We start from the raw sequence: 8,957 nt of genomic DNA on the forward strand, positions 1-8,957 counted from the left end.
CCGGCTTCCCACCCTCCTGCCTGACTCTCTGCCTACTTGTGATCGCTGTCAAATAAATAAATAAAATCTTAAAAAAAAAAAAAAATAAAGTGGTAAAGGCTCAGGGCGCCTCGAAGGGCTGAGTCGAAAGAGCATGCAACACTTGACCTTGGGGTCGTGAGTTCAAGCCCTGTGTTGGGTGTAGAGATTATAAAAAGTAAAAAAAAGAAATTTTAAAAATGTTAAAGGCTGGGGCACCTGGGTGGCTCAGTGGGTTGGGCCGCTGCCTTCGGCTCGGTCATGATCCCAGGGTCCTGGGATGGAGTCCCGCATCGGGCTCTCTGCTCAGCACGGAGCCTGCTTCCCTCTCTCTCTCTCTCTGCCTGCCTCTCCATCTACTTTGATTTCTCTCTGTCAAATAAATAAATACATAAAATCTTTAAAAAAGAAATGTTAAAGGCTCTACCATGTGATTGGCAATTTCACTTTTAGGAACTCATCCTAAGTAACACAAGTACTTGTGTTTAATGTACGCACAAGAACTTCAGCTAAGGCATCACTTGTAGAGAGAAAGAAAGAAGAAAGAAGGCATCCGCCTCCAAGGTAATGACTGTCCGAACCTGTGTGCTTCAGTGAAAATGCAAATCCCACTTACATAAAAAAGAACTTTTTCTTCTTTCTCCGTGTATGTATACAAATACACAGCATAATATATATGCTTTGTTTTGATGTTTATGGATGATGCTTTGGTGAACATTCTTGTATCTAGATCTCATGTAGTTTATATAGGATAAATTTCTAGAAGCGATATTGTGTCAAAAAAATATTTTTAAGGTGAATATACACAGACACAGAAAAATATAGATAAATGTAGATATATGTCTATATATATTTCCTTATGTATGTATATATGTGTACATATATGTGTCTATGGATACACATGTCTAAATACAGGGGACACACACCCTTATCCATATATCATGTGTATTTATATTCTCTATATATTTATAGATGCATAGAAAAGGGTCCAGAAAGGTACAGGGCCAAGTTCACAGGGGCAAGCTCGTCAGAGGGGTGGGGGGAATCAGGAAAAAGGGAGGGGGGAGAATAGTGAGACTTAGGTACATTTCCATAGTTTTTATTTGTTACCGTGAACATGCATGACTTCGGAAATTTTGGCGAAACTCTGGTTTTAAATTGGGAGGAAGAGCCACTGAAAGTAGACTGCAGAGGATGGCTTTTGTTACGTAGCCAACTTGAAGCCTTTGGTTTCCTGCAAACCTCAAGGTCTGGTGTTTGTTACAAATACAAGCACTACATGGCTGCTGGATCCTCCGATTCACTGGTCTGTGAGTTCAAATAAAATCATTTTTTTTTGCTTGTTTATATTTAAAAAGTACTGGAGATCACAATAACGTGTAACATACCACTTAAAAGAAAGACGTCAGAGCTATGTTCCTTAGCCTGTCCAGTCTTTTCTCTGGAAACAGCCCTTGTAATAACCACCAGTGGGCAGGCTGGTGCAGATTCTTGGGAGGATTTTATTATTGTTGTTGTTATTTCTTAAAAAAAAAAAATTTTTTTTATTAGGTAAGCTCTACACCCAACATGGGGTTTGAACTCACGATCCCCAATGTGCATACATTAAGATTAAGAGTGGCATGCCCTCTCGCATTACTGACCTTCTTTCTGGGATTCTTGCCCATGCTTTGGAAGTATACCCTTTATTTTTATTAAGATTTTATTTATTTATTTGACAGAGAAAGATCACAAGTAGGCAGAGAGGCAGACAGAGAGAGGGGGGGAAGCAGGCTCCCCACTGAGCAGAGAGCCCGATGCAGGGTTCCATCCCAGGACTCTGGGATCAGGACCTGAGCCAAAGGCAGAGGCTTTAACCCACTGAGCCACCCAGGTGCCCCGCCCCTAGGCTCTCTTGATACGTACCACCAATATATGCCTTACGTGTTGTATTCTAAATAATTCCTTAACATACTTCTCCAGTGGATTCTCTTCAGTTGGGTCTAATCTGTATTTAACCCATCAATTGAGTTTTAGATTTCAATAATTATTCAGCTTTATAAAAATAATGAGTTCTGGATGTTAATTCAGAAAACTCCTAGTTATACAGTCCCCAGACACGCGGATTTAATCCACATGTTTGTTTCCGGAGTAAGTTTGTAGCTTTTGGGGTATCATTTGAATTTGCTTCAGGGACAGTTCTCCTCTCCAACACCTAAGACAATACACATGCCTATGTTTAAACAATCATTTCAAAATAAACAATGATAGTACAGTGATTGTGAAAACAAGTTAAAAGCAAAAAAAAATTTATTTGGTTTAAATTTTATTTATGTATTATGTATTTATTGGTTTAAATTTTAAAACATGAAACAAAGCACAAACTGCAAGTTTGTTTTTTTTTGTTGTTTTGTTTTTTAAAGATTTTATTTATTTATTTGAGAGAGAGCATGAACGAGGAGAAGGTCAGAGGGAGAAGCAAACTCCCCATGGAGCTGGGAGCCTGATGCAGGACTCGATCCCGGGACTCCGGGATCATGACCTGAGCTGAAGGTAGTCGTCCAACCAACTGAGCCACCCAGGCGTCCCTTGTTTCGTTTTTTTAAAGGAGAATCTACACCCACCATGGGGCCCAATGCCGGGCTTGAATTCAGGGACTGGAGATCAAGACCTGAGCTGAGATCGAGTCAGAGGCTTAACTGACTGAGCCACCCAGGTGCCCAAAGGGTAATGTGTTTTGTTTTGTTTTTTTCCAAAGGGTAATGTTTTTTTTTTTTTTTATAGATTTTATTTATTTATTTGACAGAGAGAAATCACAAGTAGATGGAGAGGCAGGCAGAGAGAGAGAGAGAGAGGGGGAAGCAGGCTCCCTGCTGAGCAGAGAGCCCCATGTGGGACTCGATCCCAGGACCCTGAGATCATGACCTGAGCCGGAGGCAGCGGCTTAACCCACTGAGCCACCCAGGCGCCCCAAAGGGTAATGATTTTGATGGTGCAAGTCGTACTTTATACTTGAACTATTTTACTGAATCTGCATATTGGTCTAAAATGGAAATTTATTTTCTCATTGTTGTTCTTTTTACTTATTATTTAATGGTTGGTATACTTTAATATTATTTATATTTGCAACAGGCCAATATGTAAATGTAAGTTTAAAAAAATACATGAATATAATTAAAAATTATCAACCCACCATCTTCCCCTTCGTTGTGGTAATATTTTTATTTTTTATTAAAAACTTTTTTGCTGGCTTGCTTAAAGTTCAATAAAACAGTAGAAGAAGAAGAAGTAGTAGCAGTAGTTCTGTGTAAAAAGAAGGCATCCCTCAGAGGTGTCAGCATGACATGTGTGAGGATCTATCCAGGGATGGCACAGGAATCCTGGATTGGAGGGATGAGGGTGTTGCCCAGGCTCATCCTATTTGGATTAGACCTCTATGACCCAGAGAAGTTAAGTTTTACTCAGGGCCACACAGCTAATTAGGAGTGAAGTCAGAATTGGAATGTAAGCTTTATTCCTTGATTAGAGCCTAGGAATTGCTCGGGACCATCCAAGGGGGAAGGATTTAGGCACAGAAAAGACTGAGATGATTCCCACCCAGTGTCATCCAAAATAAACCCAACAAAAGGGCACCTGGCAGGCTCAGTAGGTGAAGTGTGTGACTCTTGCTTGATCTCAGTGTTATGAGCTCCAGCCCCACGTTGGGTGTAGAGATTACTTACAAATTCTAAAATCTTTTAAGAAAGAAAGTTGGAAGAAAGAAAGAAGGGGCGCCTGGGTGGCTCAGTCGCGGAGCGACTGCCTTCAGCTCAGGTCATGATCTCAGGGTCCTGGGATCGAGCCCCACATTGGGCTCCCTACTCAGTGGCAAGTCTGCTTCTCCCGCTCTCTCTGTGATCTCTCTCACTCTCTCTCAGATAAATAACAATCTTAAAAAAAAAAAAAAAAAAAGGAAAGAAAGAAAGAAAAAAGAGAACGAAAGAAACCCAACATAGGTCTGGTGTCTTTCCACGAGGACCACTTTACTGTATTTATTAAAAATGTACACTGGGGTACCCAGGTGGCTCAGTTATTTAAGCAGCTGCCTTCGTCTCAGGTCATGATCTCAGGGTCGGGGGATCGAGTCCCCAATTGGGCTCCTTGCTCAGCTTTGTCTGTCAAATAAATAAATAAAACCTTAAAAAAAAAAAAAAAAGGTTAAAAAAAATATACATACACTAATGGCAGGGCACCTGTCTGGCTAAGTCTGTAGAGTATGCAACTCTTGATCTCAGGGTTGTATGTTCCAACCCCATGGTGGGTGTTGAGATGAAAGCAAAACAAAATGAAAAACAAACAAACAAAAAAACCCAAACACTAAGGGGGGCAACTGGCTGGCTCAGTTGTAGCACACGTCACTCATTCTCAGGATCTTGAGTTCAAACCTACATTGGAAGGCACCTGGGTGGCTCAGTGGGTTAAGCTGCTGCCTTCGGCTCAGGTCATGATCTCAGGGTCCTGGGATGGAGTCCTGCATCAGGCTATCTGCTCAGCAGGGAGCCTGCTTCCCCCTCTCTCTCTGCCTGCCTCTCTGCCTACTTGTGATCTCTCTCTGTCAAATAAATAAATAAAATCTTAAAAAAAAAAAAAACACCTACATTGGACATGGAGCCCACTTGAAAGAAAGAAGTAAAAAATAAGTAATTCGTTTTATAAAATATATATACACTGATAACCCACCCTCATCCGTCCTTTTTCTTCCTCTGTTGGTGCTCCTGCTTCGTGGTACGTGAAGCACATGCTTTTACTAGGCCTTTGGGAACTGCGGCCTGAACAAGGAAGAACAGCACCTTTGCCACACTCAGGGCAGGCAAAATGCCTTTAAATACAGCCGGAAGCCAGGGTGGAGTGGGGAGCTCCTGCAGAGACCCCAGCTCCTCCCAGTTAGTGGTTCCGGGGAAGAGAAGCTGGAAGGCCGAAGGTCTGGGAGGCTAAACTGGGGCACTATCGCCATCTGGTGGCGTATTCCTGCCATGGCCGTGTTCGTGGCCGCAAGCCCCGCGGGGCGAAATGAGAACAAAGGACGCCGGTGGGTGGAGGCGTCCGGCTGGGCGGTTTGTCTCGGCGGAAAGAGCTGACCCGCCCTGGCCGTCGCTGGAAGGGGCTGCCTCCTGGTGATGGTGAGTTCCCTGACCCGGGAGTGTGCAAGCAGGGAGCCCTAGGCCGAGCTTGACACGAGCTGCAGGCATGATCACTTGCAAATCTGAGTGGCCAAGGTCTTCAAAGGTTAGAATCATCAAGGTCATCCGGACTTCCAACCCTCCCGCTAGGTCACAGTCACACAGACGCCGAGAACAGCCCGGGATGCCCCCGCTCGCCGGTGACGCTGTTTCTGCGTCGCTCCTAGGCGCTCCTCCGCCTCCACCCCAGTGTGGGAAGCCTTTGTTCAACCAAGGTCGTGGGGCGCGTTGCAGCCCCAGCCAGCAGAGCTTTCCCTTATCTCTCGGGCCTTCCAGCGGAACGGCCCGTGGCTCCACTCCCCTCCCTTCCCCGTCCTGTCCCTGTCACTGCCATCCTGCCCTCCAGCCTCTCACTGCTTCCCTGAGGCCCTCGGCGCCCCTCCTGCTTCGCCCCCCCCCCCGTCCCCGCGGGGGACCTCTCGCGTACATCAATGCCATTTGGGTGCTTGGGACAAGTTGCTGCCACCACCCTGGATATTTCTCCAAGACCGTTCCTCACGTTCATCCCCCGGCCACCCAGGCTTCTGGACAGACAGACGGCTGCCTACACCCGCCCTGTCCACACAGGAGCCTAACCCGCAAGTCCTCACCTCTTAAACTTCTTTTGAAATAATTTCATACTTACAGAAAAGTTGCAAAAATAGTACAAGAACTTCCTTAGACCGTTTATCAAGAGTCACTGATTTTGGGGGGCACCTAGCTGGGTCAGCTGGTAAAGCACAAAACTCTTGATCTCCAGGTTGTGAGCTCCAGCCCAACGGTTGGGCCTAGAGTTTACTTAAAAAAAGAAAAAGCCATTGATTTTCCACACTTGTCCCCACCCCTCCCCCCCTTTTTTAAAAAAGATTTTATTTATTTGTCTGAAAGAGAGGGCAAGCAGAGAGAGAGAGGCATAGGCAGAGGCAGAGAAAGAAGCAGGCTCCTGGGTGAGCAAGGAGTGTGATGCAGGACCAGATCCCAGGACTCTGGGACCACCACCTGAGCCAAAGGCAGCTGCTTAATGAACTGAGCCACCCAGGCGCCCCTCACACTTGTCCAATTTGCTTTCTCTCCTCTGTATCTTTTATACACACACATTTACATCTTTTTGTTATTATTATTAAACCACTTGGAAGTAAATTACATCACAGTCCTTTACTTTTTTTTTTTTTTTTAAGAGAGAGAGAACCTGGATATGGAGGGGTGAATTTTGAGCAGGCTCTATACCCAGTGAGGGGCCTGACACTGGGCTTGACCTCAGGACCCTGAAATCATGATCTGAGCCAAAATCAAGAGTCTGGCGCTTAAGTGACTGAGCCACCCAGATTGTCCCCCACCCTTTTTTAAGTAGGCTCCACACCCAAGTTGTGGTTTGAACTCAGGACCTTGAGATCAAGAGTCGTGTGCTCTACTGACTGAGTCAGCGGGGCACTCTCCTGTCACACAGTCCTTAACCTTAAATGCAGTGTTATTTCCTGAGAATAAGGATATCCTTAGATACTTATCGAAATCAGGAACTTTAATCCTGAGGCAATCTTTCAACCTCGGTCAACTCCATATTGCAATTTTGTGAATTATCCCAAAAATGTCCTTTATAGCACTTTCTTTTTGTTTTGGTCCAAGGTCCCATATTTCATTTAGTTGTTGGGTCTCTTGAGTCTCCTTTAATCTGGAACGGTTCCTCAGCCCCTCTGCCCTGTGTGACACTGACATTTATGAAGAATCTAGGCCGGCAGCTTTATCAAGTTCCTCAAGGCAGACATTTCCTTTCCTCTTATATTTTTTGCTCTAAGTGCCAATGATCTGCCCAGTTCCTCAGGCTTCGCCTCTTGGGTGGTATGCTTCCTTCTGTCCCTCTTGAGCACTACTGGCTCTACACCTGTCTCAATCCCAGCTTCTCCTCCCCAGAAGTGTTACTCCCATGTGCTCCTGTCTTGAAGGGACTATTTCTCCTACTAGTTGGTGAGCTCCTTGAGAAGAACCTGCCTGTTACACATCGCCTCATCCTGGGGGTCTACCTAGCGCAACTGAAATGTCTGTTGAAGGAGCACGTGAAAGAAACAGCTCTTCTTCCACAGTTGCCCTTCTTCCCAGTAGATCTGAAGTGGGTACTGGGGCATCCAAAGACCGGAGTTACAGAATGTTGGGACAGGGGTAGCCACAGCGCGACATCAACTTCAAATGCCCTTTGTTGTGAGGAAAGGCACCAGGGAGTGAAAAGTGACTTACTGAAGATTCTGTGGCTGGAGAGGTGTGGCCCTTTAGTCATCGCTGGCTCATGCTTTGCTCTTCCTGGAGTCAAGTGGCCTTATGTGGTTTGGTTGAGAAACAGGGTCATAAAAACCAAAGTGAGGGTCACCTAGGTGGCTCAGTCAGTTGTGTGCATCCAGCTCTTGGGTTGGGCTCTGGTAGTTATCTCAGAATCGTGGGATCAAGCCTTGCATTGGGCTTGGCGCTCAGCAAGGAGTCAGCTTGGGATTCTCTTTCCCTGCCTCTCTGCCCCTCCCCATGTATATGCACTCTCTCTCAAATAAATAAAATCTTATGAAAAGAAGTGAGATGCAGAAGAAGGTGCACAAAATAGAGACATTTATGCAGTTTTACATGAAAAGCAGTTCTGTATCTGGTTGCTTAGGAAGCAATCACACTGCCAATGGTAGCAGTTACCTTGGGGGGAATGGGTGGGACTGGACAGTTGACCATTAAGCGCGAATTCACAAACCCCAAGCTCCAGTCACATGCTCTACCGACTGAGCCGGCCAGGTACCCCTGAACTTAAACATTTTTCTACTGAAACCAAGGGATTATGGCTTGCATACAACAGTTGCCCCTAATCTTTTTTAGTGAGCTGTCTTAAGATTCTCAGGGAACTAGCTCTCAACCAAATTTCCAAGCAAGGCTCCAAGGGCAGGGTACATTCTAAAAACAGAACTCTGCCTGTTATTGGAGGATAAGATGAACACAGGGTAAGGCTGGCTTTGTCTTAGCACATGGGCTAGAGTTCAAGTTTAATTTTATAGGCAACAAGGAGCCATTCAACTCTCCAGTGAGAATGGGCTGACCTAATTAGACATTTAGCAAGTTGATTATGGCAACAACAGGCTAAGCCAAAAAGCCGGTGGGCTTTTGCAATAATCCAGAGAGGTGTTACTTGCTCAGAGTAAACTTAAAGAGCAAAGTCAGGGAGAAGTGAGGAAGAGAAGATGCTCTGAGTAGATGGTTGTGGAAGCTTTCTAATGGGCAGAAAAGTGGTTCATTATTCTTTCTGGAGTTCTCCATGATTAAAAAAAGCCAATTTCTTGTCAAGGTCATATACACTCACATGACCCGTGAATCAAATCCTTAAAGAATGGATACTTGGAATAAATAAAGTTTTCATACATGAACTAGAAAGATACAAGCCTCTCAAATAATTTGGGATAAGAAGATGGGTTCAAAAATAGTAGTAAAGTCTGGAAACAAATATTAAAGTTGTTGGTTTTTTTTTTTTTTTAAGGTTTTATTTTTTTTTGACAGAGAGACAGCGAGAGACCAAACACAAGCAGGGAGAGTGGGCAAGGGAGAAGCAGGGCTTCCTTTCAAGCATGGAGCCCAATGTGGGGCTCTATCCCAGGACCCCAGGATCATGACCTGAGCTGAGGGCAGACACCTAACCGACTGAGCCACCCAGGAGGCCGGTTTGGGTAAGCTTTTGATATCCCTATTTCATCTTGCAAATCAATCTGAATGCCAAGTTTTTGGCGTCAGGGTAGTAACTGGCGG

This window comes from Mustela lutreola, chromosome 2, assembly GCF_030435805.1.
Source record: "Mustela lutreola isolate mMusLut2 chromosome 2, mMusLut2.pri, whole genome shotgun sequence".
NCBI classification, from domain to species: Eukaryota; Metazoa; Chordata; class Mammalia; order Carnivora; family Mustelidae; genus Mustela; species Mustela lutreola.